This window comes from Saccopteryx bilineata, chromosome 4, assembly GCF_036850765.1.
Source record: "Saccopteryx bilineata isolate mSacBil1 chromosome 4, mSacBil1_pri_phased_curated, whole genome shotgun sequence".
NCBI classification, from domain to species: domain Eukaryota; kingdom Metazoa; phylum Chordata; class Mammalia; order Chiroptera; family Emballonuridae; genus Saccopteryx; species Saccopteryx bilineata.
This window is the reverse complement of record NC_089493.1, coordinates 171,216,229-171,232,267: the sequence shown is the minus strand read 5'-3', so window position 1 is coordinate 171,232,267 and position 16,039 is coordinate 171,216,229. Positions and strand designations below refer to the sequence as shown.

The following is a 16,039-nucleotide window of genomic DNA, read 5'->3' as shown; positions in this document are numbered from 1 at the left end:
CTCGCTACTCCTGGTGGTTGGGGGTAAGCCCCAGGTCCTGGATCCTACTCCACAGCTTCGGAGCTATGAGCTTTTAGACTTATTTGAGCATTTCCTTTTGGAAACTGCCAAAGTTTAACTGGATCCGACTTAGAAACTGAACTGGGTCCAGGGTTGAACGGGTTCCAACTTAAACTGTGAGGCCTCAATATTTGGTGGCTCGTAGGAGACCTGCTGGGACATTCCGCTCTCTCCAGAGCCTGCAGGCGGTGTTCTAGGGAAACTGGCAGAAGCCAGCCAAGGTTAAAAATTCTTCCCAAAGCCAGCTCGTCCAGATCTCTGTCAGTGGTGCTTGGTGGAGAGAGGGGGGTGAAAATTCTCGTCCCTTTCTTTCCAAATTCAGATTGGCAGGGAAAAACATTAGTTATCGATCCTTTCTCTCCCACGGACAGCTAGTGCCTTCTTGTCTGTCTCATTTTATGTCTTGAATAGTTTGCTTGGCAACTGTCAGATTGGGGGCTCCCAAAATCCGGCTGGACAGAAATGTGAGCTGCACTCCATTTGTGGCTAGGCTCCTGTCGGCTGGTGCCAGCGCCCAGCGGCAATTGTCTGAGTCTTGCTTTCTTTCTTTTGGCTATCTTTGTTAGTGGCTCTGGATCTTGGGCAGGTAGCATCTTTTGCACCCCCATTGGAGACACCTTTTGTGCCTATGGGGTTGTTCAATACTGCCAGGAATGTTTTCTCTTTGTCCCGGTGAAGCCTGACAAGATATTCAAAAGGATTTATTGTTTTATTACTATTTTTTAAGTAGCTCTATAGTCAGAAGTTGGCCACATTGGAAGTGGATATTCAGAACCTGATAGGAACCTCTTTTTAAAACCTTCTTCCCTCAGCTAAAATAAAAATGTGTGCCCAGAGGGAACGAAAATATTCTGAAGCCATTATGGAAGGGTATACGAAAACATTCTAAAGAAACATAGCTCTAAATCTAGAACATAGGAATCTCTTTTTTAAATTAGGTTTATTAGAGTGACAGTGGTTAATAACATAGAATAAGTTCCAAGTATACAGTTCTATAACATATCACCTGTATATTGCTTTGTGTGCTCACCACCCAGCGTCTAGTCTCCCTCCATCGCCATATATTTGGCCCCCTTTTGATTTCTATCTTAGTTGAAGATGTCCCTGATATAAATAAGCAAATTAAGGATAATGCAGTTGAGTGGCTAGGTCAGCCTCTTGATGCCATTCAGGCTGCGATTCTTTGTGGAATTTAAAAAAATTATAGTTGTCTTACAAATCAAGTCTTATCCTTCCTCCTTCTTCTTCTCCTCCTCTTCTTCCTCCTCCTTCTTCTTTCTCTTCCTCTTTTTCTCCTCCTTCTCCTCCTCTACCTTCTTCTCCTCCTCTTTCTCTACCTCCTTCTTCTCCTTCTTCTTCTCCTCCTTCTTTTTTTCTTCTTCTTTTCCAAGTGAGAGGAGGGGAGATAGAGAGACAGACTCTTGCATGTGCCTCAACTGGGATCCACCAGGCAACCCTGTCTGGAACCAATGCTTTGCCCATCTGGAGCCATACTTGCAACTGAGCTGTTTTTTGCACCTGAGGTGGAGGCTCCATGGAGCCATCCTCAGCACCCAGGGCGATACACTAGAACCAAATCGAACCATGGCTGTGGGAGGGGAAGAGAGAGAAAAAAGAAAAAAGGGGGGAGGGGTTGAGAAGCAGATGCTTGCTTTTTTTATGTGCCCTTACCAGGAATTGGACCCGGGAATCCACATTCCAGACCGGCAGTACCACTGAGGCAACCATCCAAGGCCAAATCAAGTCTTTATAAAAACAGAAATTTGGCTCTAGAAAAAATCCAGTGCTCCTCTATTCTTTTTACCAATCCCCAAATCTCCTCTGTTCATTTCAAAAGGCTAGCAAATATTGTAGACCTGGATTTAGGGGTTGAGCGAGCCCTTCTTGGAGAAACTTGCATCCTTTCTCTGTGTCTTTGAGATATAAATGTTCTGCCTGGTCTTCTTTAGGAGCCTGGTCTTCTTAAGATGCAAACTTCAGGGATATAGTTCTGATCAAGAAAATAAAAGCTATGTGGAAATTAGATGAATGAAACATCTTAAAAGTCTTTTCTGCAAATACTGCTAAAAGCTTTAGCTGCCTTAACATATTCAACCCACAGGAAACACATTTGGATCAAACTGTTCTTTTATAAACTAGTGAGTTTTGCATTATCGACCTGTCTCTTAGCTAAAATATAAAAACAAAAGCCATAAGATCTCTGCACCTGTCTATATATTTATGTACAGTATGTATATATATGTATGTTATAGATATGTGATAATTTTATATCTCCAGGTGGTACCGCCAAAGTTAATTTGTAAAGAGCTTAAGGACAAACAAGCAATTTACATAAATCAAATATACTCTTAGAAATATAGAAACTAATCCAAATGTTTTTCAAGTTCATGTGAGCTAGGATAAGTCTTTGGTAAATAAAAGCTAGTTTAAGCTTGTTGGTTTAATTAAAACAGGCATGTCTTTAGAGTTATTAGTATTAAATATAAACTTTATTCTACCTAGGTTTATTAAAAGTCAAATAAGCTCATGTTATCTCTGTTGCCATATTTGTCAGCAAGAAAGAGAACAAAACGATTGTTAGCTGTTTAATGTCTCATGAAATTTTCATGAGTGAGCTAAACGTAATTGTTAAGAACAAGGAAATTAAATAAATGCAAGTAAAATAAAAATTTATAAATGGACTTTTCAGTAATATTTATGCTTTATGGTATGTCTACTTAAAATAGTTAAAGCCCTAACCCTCACCCTAACCTGAAACCTTACAGTTATACTGAGATAAGTTAAATGATGGATATTCATTGAATATCTAGATAATTTCCAAGTAAGATAGAATAAGATTAATAACATAGATTTATCTATTTTTAGCTTCCCTTTATAGAGGAACTAAAGATATTTAGATCTATTAATAAACATATTTTGTGCCACATTAACAATTTTATTATGAGGAAAATATACTTCCAGAAGTTGTGATATGTACTTATAAGTTTGATAGCCCTCAGAATGCTACTGTGACAGACATTCCACAATACTTACTAATTAAAAAAAAATTTTTTTTAAGTATTCATTTTAGAGAGGGGAGAGAGAGAGAGAGAGAGAGAGAGAGAGAAGGTGGGAGGAGGAGGAAACATCAACTCCCATATGTGCCTTGACCAGGCAAGCTCAGGGATTTGAACCAGGGACCTTAGTGTTCTATGTCAACGCTTTATTCACTGTGTCATAATAGGCTAGGCCTACAATGCTTACTTCTTAGTTTTCACTAGGAATAAAGGATTCTAGGGTTAAGAATTCTAATTAATATATGTAATTAAAACTACTTAGAAATGCCCTGGCTGGTTGGCTCAGTGGTAGAGTGTTGGCCTAGCGTGTAGGAGTCCCGGGTTCGATTCCCGGCCAGGGTACACAGGAGAAGCGCCTATCTGCTTCTCCACCCCTCCCCATCTCCTCCCTCTCTGTCTCTCTCTTCCCCTCCTGCAGCCAAGGCTCCATTGGAGCAAAGTTGGCCTGGGCGCTGAGGACGGCTCTATGGCCTCTGCCTCAGGCACTAGAATGGCTCTGGTTGCAACAGAGTGACACCCTAGATGGGCAGAGCATCGCCCCCTGGTGGGTATGCCGGGTGGATCCCGGTTGGGCGCATGCGGGAGTCTGTTTGACTGCCTCCCCGTTTCCAACTTCAGAAAAAACAAAATAAATAAATAAAAAAAATAATAAAACTACTTAGAAATAATAAGGGTGAAAGGAAACAGTTATGTATTAAAAGAACATAAGCAAAGTAGAAAGACTGGTTGTTCCAGAATGAGAAAGAAAAATGTAGAACAAAATTTAGATGGATATTAAAAAATGTTGTAGAAGGTTTGTAGAAAATGAATACTCAAAAATGAATTTTATGTATAGTCAAGCTGACTAAAATGGGAATGGTTATACTTACATTTTTAAAGAATGAGTTTTCATGTCAAAACTACACTGCTACAAAATTAGAATTTGACTTTCTGTTAAAAGGATGTAGTTTTTTTGCAATACTGCTCTGACCTTGATAAGGGACTTTGGAAATTTTCTTTCTTTTTTAAATCTTTTTTTTTTTTTTTTTATTTATTCATTTTTTTCTAGAGAGGAGAGGGAGAGACAGAGAGAGAGAGAGAGAAGAGACAGAGAGAGATGAGGGGAGGAGCTGGAAGTACCAACTCCCACACGTGCCTTGACCAGGCAAGCCCAGGGTTTCGAACCGGCAACCTCAGCACTTCCAAGTGGACGCTCCATCCACTGCGCCACCACAGGTCAGGCCTCTTTCTTTTTTAAAAAAAATCTTTTGGGTAATCTACTTGGAAGCAAAGATTTCTGTGTCTTATCAAAATAATTTACCGTGCTTCCCTTTGTCTTATCAGGTATTTGATTATTTAAGAAAACCCAGTCTTCTCACTATCAAAAGAGCTAAGTTTTGCCTGATCAGGCGGTGGCGCAGTGGATAGAGTGTTGACCGGGATGCCGAGGACCGAGGTTCGAGACCCCGAGGTCGCCAGCTTGAGCGCGGGCTCATCTGGTTTGAGCAAAGCTCACCAGCTGGACCCAAGGTCACTGGCTCGAGCAAGGGGTTACTCGGTCTGCTGAAGGCCCGCGGTCAAGGCACATATGAGAAAGCAATCAATGAACAACTAAGGTGTCGCAATGTACAACGAAAAACTAATGATTGATGCTTCTCATCTCTCTGTTTCTGTCTGTCTATCCCTGTCTCTGACTCTCTCTGTTTCTGTAAAAAAAAAAGAGAGCTAAGTCTTATTCACAACTAGGTAACCTTCTGTATTTGCCTTTTTGCCTTTAACATCTTTTATTGTCATTTAATTTAAATTGACAACTCAGTATTGTTTCATAATGATTTGAGATCTTATTTAGTCGAAAGTTCAAACTTTTGATATTTTGACAACTTCCCCAAATCAAATTCCTAATGTAGTCCTTTTAACCTCAAAATAAATTTGAGATTTTAAAGGGGGCCTATGGAAAAATATCAAAGGATTTGCCTCTCACCTTTAAAAGAGAGATGTTAAAATAAGTAGGTTTATTTGGAATGTTAAATTATGTGGGAAACATTGTCAATAAGTGATAATAAACCTTTTCAGGTTATAAGTATATGGATCTGTTATTAACATAGGTAGTCTAAACATTGTTTGAAGTTTCTAGAAATCTGTCAATGCTCTCACTGTCCAGTTACCATGCTAAATGATTTTATGCCACAGAAATAACTACATTTCTTTATCAAATGAACTCTCATTAAATTTTAATCGTGGCCAGTTTTGCCATTTTTAAAAAGGGTTTATTTTATTTTTGTCATTTATAGGCCATTACTGTTTTACTCTGATGCTTTTGTGATGGTGTTTGATCTTCATAGTGATTCATGAAAAGGACTCTGATAAGTACTCTAGAATATAGTTTCTGATAACTTTAAGATTATAAAACTGAATTGGGTGAGAATTTTCAGAACTATTAGAGAAACTGTATTCAAGCAAAATAAGAATTAATAACATGATATTGAATGAACTGATGAGGAAGATTATAAGTTTTTTCAACTTGTTTTTGAAACAGTGTTGGTTCCTTACCCCCCCCCACACACACACACTTAAGGAAACCTTTTCCCTCTTTTCTCTTAAGCTTTCTACAGTTTACAGTAACTTTGTAAAGTGTGCCTTTGCAAACAGAATGGAGGCTTTGACCTTTTCTCCCTACCTGATTCCTCCAGAATTCAGAAACGTATTGAATATTCTTATTTGCATGTCAAGAGAATTAACTGCATGAGTCAATAAGAATTTGTTCTCCTTATAACAGAACACAATTAAAATCGTTGGTTAGTTATATTACCAAAGCTTTGACTGGAATGCCATATTTGAGAATATGCATAAAATCAGATATGACAGGACAGTTTTAAGAAATTAAGTTTGGCTTTATAGAGCCACTAAAAGCCCTTTGGTAAAACCGGCCTGATAACTTGCCAACAGGACTCCTGTTAGCCTTCCCAGATGAGTAAGAAGGGCCATTTCCTGGCAGGCCCAGGAACCTCAAGATGCCCTCAAGAAGAGAGGAATTCACACGAGTCTGTATTCCAGGCAAAGTCCTACGGTGAGTTCTTGGCTTGGTTTCTTAGCCTGGAGAGGCTTGTAAAAGTCCAATCTAAGGTTTCTTATGAAAAGTTCTAGCAAAGCAGATTTAAAAGGCTTCTGTAGGCTCAATCACTATTCTTGCTGCACTTGCGTAAATAATTAGGCCAAGTGTCATGAGACTAGACTTATTTTGCAAACAAATTAGTCTTTCTGTGATTATCCTTGATAGAAATAAAGGTGACTGGGAGGAAAAGAAATTACATTTCATAGACAATTGTAACACACCTTGTGGACATCAGATTCTAGTCCTGTTTATTATCTTTGAGGTTTTGTTATATACCTGTAAATTGAACTGGACCCTGAATTGTAGTTCCCTCAAATATCTGGTTGCTACTCTCCAAACTAATGTTCCCAGGGTTCTCCCATCCTTCTGATTCGGATTCACCAAGAACAGAGACTGCCTCAAACCTTTTCGGAAGGGGACCACAGCAGGTCTTCCTTACCACCCAGATGATGACCAGACTTGGGGATTTAAACCTTGGGGCCACGTTCCCCAATCACAAAGGGCTCCTCTAGACTCTTGGAACTGCACACCAGCTGGAAGTCTAACATTAAACTTGACTAGAGTGTTTTCTCGCCAGAAGAGGATGGCTCTCCTAAGATCATGGATTAAGATCTTCATCTCCAATATCAAAACCTTATTCCTTTTACTTTTTTGCTGATTGTTTTTTCTGTCTGTTAATGCTTGGGAAGGCAGTGAGCCTTCACTCTGGCAGCCATCGCTGAAGCTCCTGGGCCATAGCTGTACCACAGAGATCCCTAGACTTTCTAGCTGTGGTGGTCTTAGATGGGAGCTTTGCTCTAGATTACTTACTAGCCAAACAAGGAGTAGGCTGTGCCATTGTAAATACCTCCTGCCGCACTTGGATCAATACCTCTGGTATTGTAGCAAATACAAAAATTAACACACAGGCCACTTGGCTAAAATGGGGATATGCTGTCAGGTATAGCCTTTGATTTATTTAATATGAATTGGTTTGGTTCATGAGGGCCCTGGGTAAGGAATATCCTTAAGTATCTCTTGGCATTACCCTCCTAATTGTAGTCTCCCTGTGTGCTATGTTCTCTCAAAGGTCTTACCTACATCTTTGTTGAAACCCTCAGCAGTGCACAGATTGTCTCACTGCACTTGGAGGAACAGAAACAAGTTAAACAATGAGTTGAACAATGAAACAAAATTGTTTGGATCAAAACAAATTTCCCTTGGATCTGGCATCACACCCTATGAGTTTCACAATGAGACAGAGCATCTTAACTTTCGTGTGACTGAGAGGAGCACCAACACCAAATTTTAGGTCCAGCTCTCATATATGAGAAGATGAGCAAAAGGGGAGGATTATTAAACTAATAAACATATATTAGTTTATATATATAAGATATATAAATTTAAATAACATATATACCATAGGTTTTTTGCTCCATAAGATGCACCTGACCATAAGACACACCTAGGGTTTTAAAGAGGGAAATAAGAAAAAAAATATTCTGAACCAAATGGTGTATTAAAATATTTAATAAAATATACTACAATAATATTTCAACAATGTAGGCCTGACCTGTGGTGGCGCAGTGGATAAAGCGTCAACCTGGAATGCTGAGGTCGCCGGTTCAAAACCTTGGGCTTGCCTGGTCAAGGCACATATGGGAGTTGATGCCTCCTGCTCCTCCCCCTGTTCTCTCTCTCTCTCCCCTCTCTCTCTAATAAAAATGAATAAATAAAATCTAAAAAAGTAAATAAATATTTCAACAATGTAAACTCAACAGCAGTATTTTTTTTTTCATTTTTCCAAAGCTGGAAATGGGGAGGCAGGCAGACAGACTCCCGCATGCGCCCGACTGGGATCCACGCGGCATGCCCCCAAGGGGGTGATGCTCTGCCCATCTGGGACGTCGCTCTGTTGCATCCAAAGCCACTCTAGCGCCTGGGGCAGAGGCCACAGAGCCATCCTCAGCACCCGGGCCAACTTTGCTCCAATGGAGCCTTGGCTGCGGGAGGGGAAGAGAGAGACAGAGAGGAAGGAGAGGGGGAGGGGTGGAGAAGCAGATAGGCGCTTCTCCTGTGTGCCCTGGCCGGGAATTGAACCCGGAACTCCTGCTTGCCTCTGAGCCAACCGGCCAGAGCCTCAACAGCAGTACTAACAACCATTACACTGTTATTAACAAATGAGAAGAGACTTTAATGTTCAAATACTCTTTTAGTTGTCCAGGAACCCCAGGAACTCATCATTGCTAGTGTCAGAATTTAAGAAGCTTAGTTGCTCACAATCACTGGTATCACTTTCTTTGCTATTTTCATATATGATACCATCTTTAGTGCTGTCTAAGTCGGGTCAGGAAACTTTTTGGCTGAGAGAGCCATGAACGCCACATATTTTAAAATGTAAGTCAGTGAGAGCCATAAAATATGTTTAACACTAAATACAGTGTGTCCGTAAAGTCATGGTGCACTTTTGACCGGTCACAGGAAAGCAACAAAAGACGATAGAAATGTGAAATCTGCACCAAATAAAAGGAAAACTTTCCTGATTTCATACTCATTCAGTGCAGTTCAATGTGGGCTCATGCACAGATTTTTTTAGGGCTCCTTAAGTAGCTATCCCGTATAGCTTCTACAGACTCATCATTGACTGATGGCCTATCAGAATGGGGTTTCTCCACCAAACTGCCGGTTTCCTTCAACTGCTTATCCCACTGAGTAATGTTATTCCTATGTGGTGGCGCTTTGTTATAAACGCGCCGATATTCACGTTGCACTTTGGTCAGGGATTCGAATTTAGCGAGCTACAGAACACACTGAACTTTCCTCTGTACCGTCCACATCTCGACTGGCATGGCCGTGGGCTGCTCCGCTGTATACACGGTGTTACATCATCATCTGCACATGTGCACATGCTGCCACATAATCCTACAGAAACTGGGAGAGCTTTCCTTTTATTTGGTGCAGATTTCACATTTCTATTGTCTTTTGTTGCTTTCCTGTGACCGGTCAAAAGTGCACCATGACTTTACGGACACACTGTACAAGTAAATGTGTGCATTTTATGTAAGACCAACACTTTTAAAGTACAATACGTCTCTGTATTCTTTTTAATAACATTGTTATGCTGTTGCTAACTGATGATGAATAAACTACTTCTTACCATTAATGTGACTTCTGATGCTGCATGGTTTTGCTGATGACTTTGTAGTCTGATTGATATGTGGTGAGGTTAAGCTTCATGAAGGCATTGAGAATTCCATCCATTAAACGTGATCGTAGATTGGTCTTAACGTTCTTTAGATGTGAGAAAGACTGCTCACATGCATACGGAGAGCCAAACATTGTCAGTAGAGCAATACTCACATGCTGTGGTGTGTGGTATGTGATGAGAAGCATGTTCCAAGTTTTTTTTTTTTTTTTTTTCATTTTTCTGAAGCTGGAAACAGGGAGAGACAGTCAGACAGACTCCTGCATGCGCCCGACCGGGATCCACCCGGCACGCCCATCAGGGGCGACGCTCTGCCCACCAGGGGGCGATGCTCTGCCCATCCTGGGCGTCGCCATGTTGCGACCAGAGCCACTCTAGCGCCTGGGGCAGAGGCCACAGAGCCATCCCCAGTGCCCGGGCCATCTTTGCTCCAATGGAGCCTTGGCTGCGGGAGGGGAAGAGAGAGACAGAGAGGGAAAGCGCGGCGGAGGGGTGGAGAAGCAAATGGGCGCTTCTCCTGTGTGCCCTGGCCGGGAATCAAACCCAGGTCCTCCACACGCTAGGCTGACGCTCTACCGCTGAGCCAACCGGCCAGGGCGCATGTTCCAAGTTTTGACAATCAGCTGGTCTGTGGGTTGAAGTTTTTTCATTTCTCCCCACGTGTGTTTGCTCACTCTACTTGCTGTTGTACAAGTCTTTCCAAATCTTTATTCAGTGACTTGAACTTATTCACCCACATGTCTGAGGCCTTCAGGTCAGCAGCTTATAGCTCAAAATCTCTAATGGAGACACCGGGGATGTAACTCAGGTCGGCACTGTCCACTGCACACTCGTGTGGATGGGTGATGAACTTAAAAAGACGAGTGTTCTCATGAAATTCTTTAAAGCATGCTTTGATTGACTGCAGGAGATTAGATGTGAAGCCCGCTAGCTGTTGGAGATCAAGATGTTGAGCAGGGTCACTTGCTGTGCATGTATCTTTAAACTCTCCCAGTTTTTCAAAGAGTAGTAAATGACCTGTTTCAATGTCTGCGATGAAGAGTTCCAGCTTGTTTTCAAATGCAAACACTGCTTGTTGAAGGGATAAGACTGTATTTCCAATGCCCTGCATTTTCACATTGAGCTGATTCAGATGTTCAGTCATGTCCATGAAATAGTAGAACTTCAGAAGCCATTCAGTGTTAGCTAACTCAGGATACTTGACATTTTTCATTTCAAGAAAAGTCCAGATTTCGCTCAGACAAGCCACAAAATGGCTGAGCACCTTCCCTCTTGACAACCGACGCACATTGCTGTACAGAAGCAGACCAGGATAATTATTCCCAACTTCATCCAGCAGAGTTTTAAACTGGCAATCATTTAAAGCTCGGGCAACAATAAAGTTGACCACCCCAATGACCAGTGACATCACCTCACCAAGCTGCTTGCCCACATCTGAGCACAAAGCGCCTCCTGATGTAGGATGCAGTGAAAACTTAGGATGGGCCTCTTTTCAGGGTCACGAAGAAGTGCTACGAATCCTGTTTTTCCCCACCATGCACGGAGCACCATCAGTACACACAGAAATAAGTTTATCCATCAGTAGACTTTTTCTTTAGTGAACTTAGTGAAAGACTTGAATAAATCCTCCCCTCTTGTGTCTCTTTCATAGGCAAAACAGCAAGACTTTCCTCATGTAGTGTGTCACGGACAGCATACCTTGCAATCACGCTGAACTGGGATAAATGGCTTACATCTGTTGACTCATCCAAAGTGAGAGAAAAGAATGATGCTGCATTTATATCCTTCACTTGTGTTGCCTCAATTTGATTTGCCATTATGATGATACAATCGTGAACAGTTTTTGCTGACAGAGGCATGTCTTTTATTTGTTTGATTATCTTTTCTTTATCCAAAAAGTCGTCAAAAAGTTCATTGGCAACATCAAGCATGAATGTTTTGGCATACTCCCCATCTGTGAATGGCTTTCCATTTCTCACAATTGCTAAAGCACCAGCAAAGCTAGCCGAATTCCAGTCACCTTGTTGGGCCCAAACACGGAGTTGCTGCTGACTAGCTTGCACTCTGCACAGTAGCTCTTGACATGCTTTCTTCCTGCTGTCCCCTGCTGGATATTTCTTTCTTTCTTTTTTTTTTTTGTATTTTTCTGAAGCTGGAAACGGGGAGAGACAGTCAGACAGACTCCCGCATGCCCCCGACTGGGATCCACCCGGCACTCCCACCAGGGGCGAGGCTCTGCCCACCAGGGGGTGATGCTCTGCCCCTCCGGGGTGTCGCTCTGCCGTGACCAGAGCCACTCTAGCGCCTGGGGCAGAGGCCAAGGAGCCATCCCCAGCGCCCGGGCCATCTTTGTTCCAATGGAGCCTTGGCTGTGGGAGGGGAAGAGAGAGACAGAGAGGAAGGGGGGGGTGGAGAAGCAAATGGGCGCTTCTCTTATGTTCCCTGGCCGGGAATCGAACCCGGGTCCCCCGCACGCCAGGCCGACGCTCTACCGCTGAGCCAACCGGCCAGGGCTCCCTGCTGGATATTTCAATGCAAAAGTAGTATGGTGTGTGTTGAAGTGCCGGTTTATATTTGACTGTTTCATCAATGCAATTTTATCGTTGCATATTAGACACATTGCAGAATCTGCTCTCTCCGCAAAGGCGAATTCCTCTGTCCATTCCTGCTGAAAAGTATGATACTCATCTTTTTTTTTTTTTTTTAGCCATCTTCTTCGTTTAAAGGGTTTCTGCAATTAGCTAGCTGACTACTTGATTAAAAGAAGGGAAGTTTACTTCCTGACCTCACAACGACCTATGTACATTATGCATTATCCAATAAAAATTTAGTGTTGTCCCGGAGGACAGCTGGGATTGGCTCCAGCCACCTGCAACCGTGAACATGAGCGGTAGGAAATGAATGGATTGTAATACATGAGAATGTTTTATATTTTTAATGTTATTATTATTTTTATTAAAGATTTGTCTGCGAGCCAGATGCAGCCATCAAAAGAGCCACATCTGGCTCACTAGCCATAGGTCTAAGTCATTGCTAATACCACATTGTTTGAATGACCATACCACGATTTCGTTCTTCACTAATGGCCATGATGCTTTCACCCATTCACAAATGTGAGTAATAGTGGGTCTCTTCATTCATCCAGCTGGTGTCAGATCATGATTACCAGCAGCCATCCATTTGTTCTCCTCTTCTCACATAAAGACTTTAAATGGTTTGTTGATGGAAATGTCGAGAGGTTGTAACTAGCTGGTAAGACCCCAGGAATTACAGCTAGATGAGTCTTCACTTCTTTAAAGTTTTTTTTTTGCGGTTTCACTAATATGTGCTCCAAACTGGTCAAGCACTAATAGAGCAGCAAGTGATGTCAGCACTTCACACAGAGCTCCAGCAGCTGCAGCGCAGTCCTCCACCGCTGCAGCGGGCCTCTCAGGTCTGCCCTCGATGATGCCGGATGAATGCGCCCACACAACGTCGTCGCTCGCCTTCTCTCCTGCCCTGCATGCAACCGTGGAAACCAGAACTAGGAGATCACTCAGCAGATGCCAGGGTTCCACATGCCACCCTGGCAGGTTAAATCACGCTCCCACTGGAGCTCATTCTACATATGTTTACTGGCCTAGTGCCCTGCAGCAGCTAAAAAAAAAATGAACATTTGCTCCATGAGACGCACGGCCATTTCCGCCTCCACTTTTGGGGGGGAAAAAGTGTGTCTTATGGAGCGAAAAATATGGTAAATATTAAAGAAGGAAGCCATTAAACTGATGTGGGTCTCATGCCATGGTGATCTACCAAATTCTAAAAGTTTTGATTTTGGCATACCCAAATCTAGACCTGTTACAAAATCAGAATGCTAAGGACAGCCAATCACAAACAGCCAACTAGGCTTTGCACTACAGCCAATCAGTAATTTCCATACTTTGCTCCCCCTTTTTCTCTATAAAGGTCTTTCCCCAAGCTCCTGCTGGGGAAGCTCTCCTAACCACTTCCGGTTTGGAGCTGCCCAATTTGAATTGATTTTGTTGCCCAAACGAACTCTTAAAATTGAAAAAATAAAATTTCTTTAAGAAAGATTATTGGGTTGAAAGGAATGGATTTTTTTAAAATTTATTTTTACCCTGATTATCAAAGTAAGATAAGTTTATCATAGACAATTAAAATATAATGAAACTAAGAAAGAAAAAAATCTTTCAGAACCTTTCACCCACTGGCAATCAATGTTAATGTTTTGACATTGTTTCTTCTGACTTACGCTGTTATTTTCTTCCTTAATAAGGTTCAAAGATAGGGACATTTTAAAGGTTTTTCTGTAGGACACCCAAAATTGTTCAATGTATCAATTTTATCCTCTGTCTGGAAATGTGTAAGTTGTGACTGTTCTGAAAACATCTAAAAATTATCAAGTAAGCATGATTCTTTCCAAGCTTCCCATGATTTTGGTCTGGTTCACTCAAAGTCTGTTGTGAACATTGGACAAGCCTTAAAAAAGTATAGAACAAGTGCGACTTAGAAAAACTCATTTCCAGCTTTTGATTTCTTCACATAATTAAATGATTCTTTTTTCATTGTCAGGATCCCGTTTCACTCAATTGTGTCGGTATTTCTAACCTACTTTTAACTTAACAATCTTCCAGGTGGCAGAAGCATGATTGTGCAGATGCATCAATGCCAAGGCTCTGGTTGAAGCCCACCCTTCTGACAGGCTACCTTTGTTAATGGTGTTCATTTCCTGGGCAATTGACAATGCCTATTTGACACATAGCTGTGGAAGTCAGCTCACTGATCCTTCCAGATAAGGACAGGCGTCTGGTCATTTATTCATACCTGTTTCCTGGGGCGAATAGAAGAAAACATTCCTCTCTTTAGGGCTTCTCAATCTTTTTCATGGTGTGACACAGAAAATCATGATATTTGTTCTGTACACTGGAGTAAATGAATGAGGGTGATGCAGTCAGAGGTGCCTGCGTGGAAGCCCGGGGCCGCACGTGGCTGGTCCTAAGGCCTGAGGGGTCCATGTCCCAGCCTCTGTAAACCATGCGTGGTACAGTGGGGCCAGCCCTGCATCCCAGGGAACCTAGAGAGAAATGTATCTTCTGATGTTATGAAGAGCATATCTATCTTTTAAAAACAATTTTTTATTGACTTGAGAGAGAGACAGAGAGAGATTGATTTATTGTCCCACTTATTTATGCATCCATGGATTGATTCCTGTGTGTGCCCTGACTGGGGATTGAACCCACAACCGTGGTGTACTGGGACGACACTCCAGCTGACTGAGCTACCACATCAGGGCTAATTTTTTTCTTTTTTAAAGGTACTGTTTCTCTGTCTATGTGTTTAACCTACTCTTTGTATTGATCACACGGCGGGCCTTCTCACTGTGAAACCCCTCCTTTGTAGAAATGTATTTTTCTTGATGACTTTCTGATTCTACTAGACCTCTTTACTAATGTCCACAGAATATACTTAACTTTACTTTTAAAAGTTTTATTTATTTGATTTCTCTCACTTGAAACTCATTCATTCAATGATTCTGACCGGAGTTCTATGAGGTCCCAGGCCCTTCGGTAGATACTGGGGTAGAGAGATGGTAAAGACAGCTCTGACTTTAAGGCGCTCCCACTTTAGCGGAGGGGACCACAGGAATCTAGGTAAAGAAGGTCACAGAGCAGGTCCCAGTCCCATGGCACTCTCCCTGGGGCAGGTAGGGAGGCTTTCCTGAAGCAGTGACATTTGAGGTGTGACTTCAGGGAAGAGGGGAAGTTTGACATTTCAATCAGGAAACAGAGTCCTGGGTGAGAGACAGAAACGGGGGGGGGGGGGTTGAGAAAAGGCGAGCTGGTCAGTGTGCCCGGAGGAGTAAGAGGACGAGGCTGGAAAGGAAGGTGGGGTTGGGTTCTGAGGACCCTTGCCTGCAGAAAGGAAGGGTTAGGACCTTCTATGCAGGAGAGTGACATTTGCAGACTTGTGCTTTGGAAACCTGGCTCTGGCCTGAAGGTGGGGGCCAGACTGTGGATGAGAGGGAAAGTCATTAGGAGGCTGCTGCAACTTTGAAAAGAGAAGTGGTGAGGCCTTGACCTTGGGTGGATGAGAGGAGACAGTGGTGGTAGAATTCCTGGGCATGGCTGCCAGAGTACGGAGTACCCAGGAGAGAAGTCTGCCTGGGCAGTGAAGGCAATGATGATGTCTACCCAGGAGAGAAGTCCGCCTGGGCAGTGAAGGCAATGATGATGTCTACCCAGGAGAGAAGTCCGCCTGGGCAGTGAAGGCAATGATGATGTCTACCCAGGAGAGAAGTCCGCCTGGGCAGTGAAGGCAATGATGATGTCGTTAGCAAAGACAGGGTGGGAAGTCGAACCCCCACCGCTCTAGCTCTTCAAACCCAGCCCATCCTTTTAGACCCAACCCAGGGGCTTTGTTTACAAGGCTTCATCTGCCCCACCCTTGACCCCTCCTTCCCTTCCTACTCTGCTCTTTTCTCAGAATAGCTATTCTGGGAGTCAGCAGAGGAGAGTTTGCTCCCTAAGCAGGGGGCTGTTTCCCGTGTGTTAGCTCTGTTTCCTAAACCAGCTTGTAGTACTGTCATTCTCAGGCCCGGGTCAGGCTTCCTCGACACTCATCCCAGCGGCTGTCCCGCAGTGTTGGGCA

At 42.7% G+C, this 16,039-nt stretch overlaps 1 protein-coding gene across 2 annotated transcripts in view; it reads left to right on the top strand.

Moving 5' to 3' along the window:
- Window positions 1-16,039, top strand: part of GRXCR2 (glutaredoxin and cysteine rich domain containing 2) — an 86,467-nt gene that overhangs the window by 56,110 nt on the left and 14,318 nt on the right. The gene's annotated exons all lie outside the window — the stretch shown is intronic.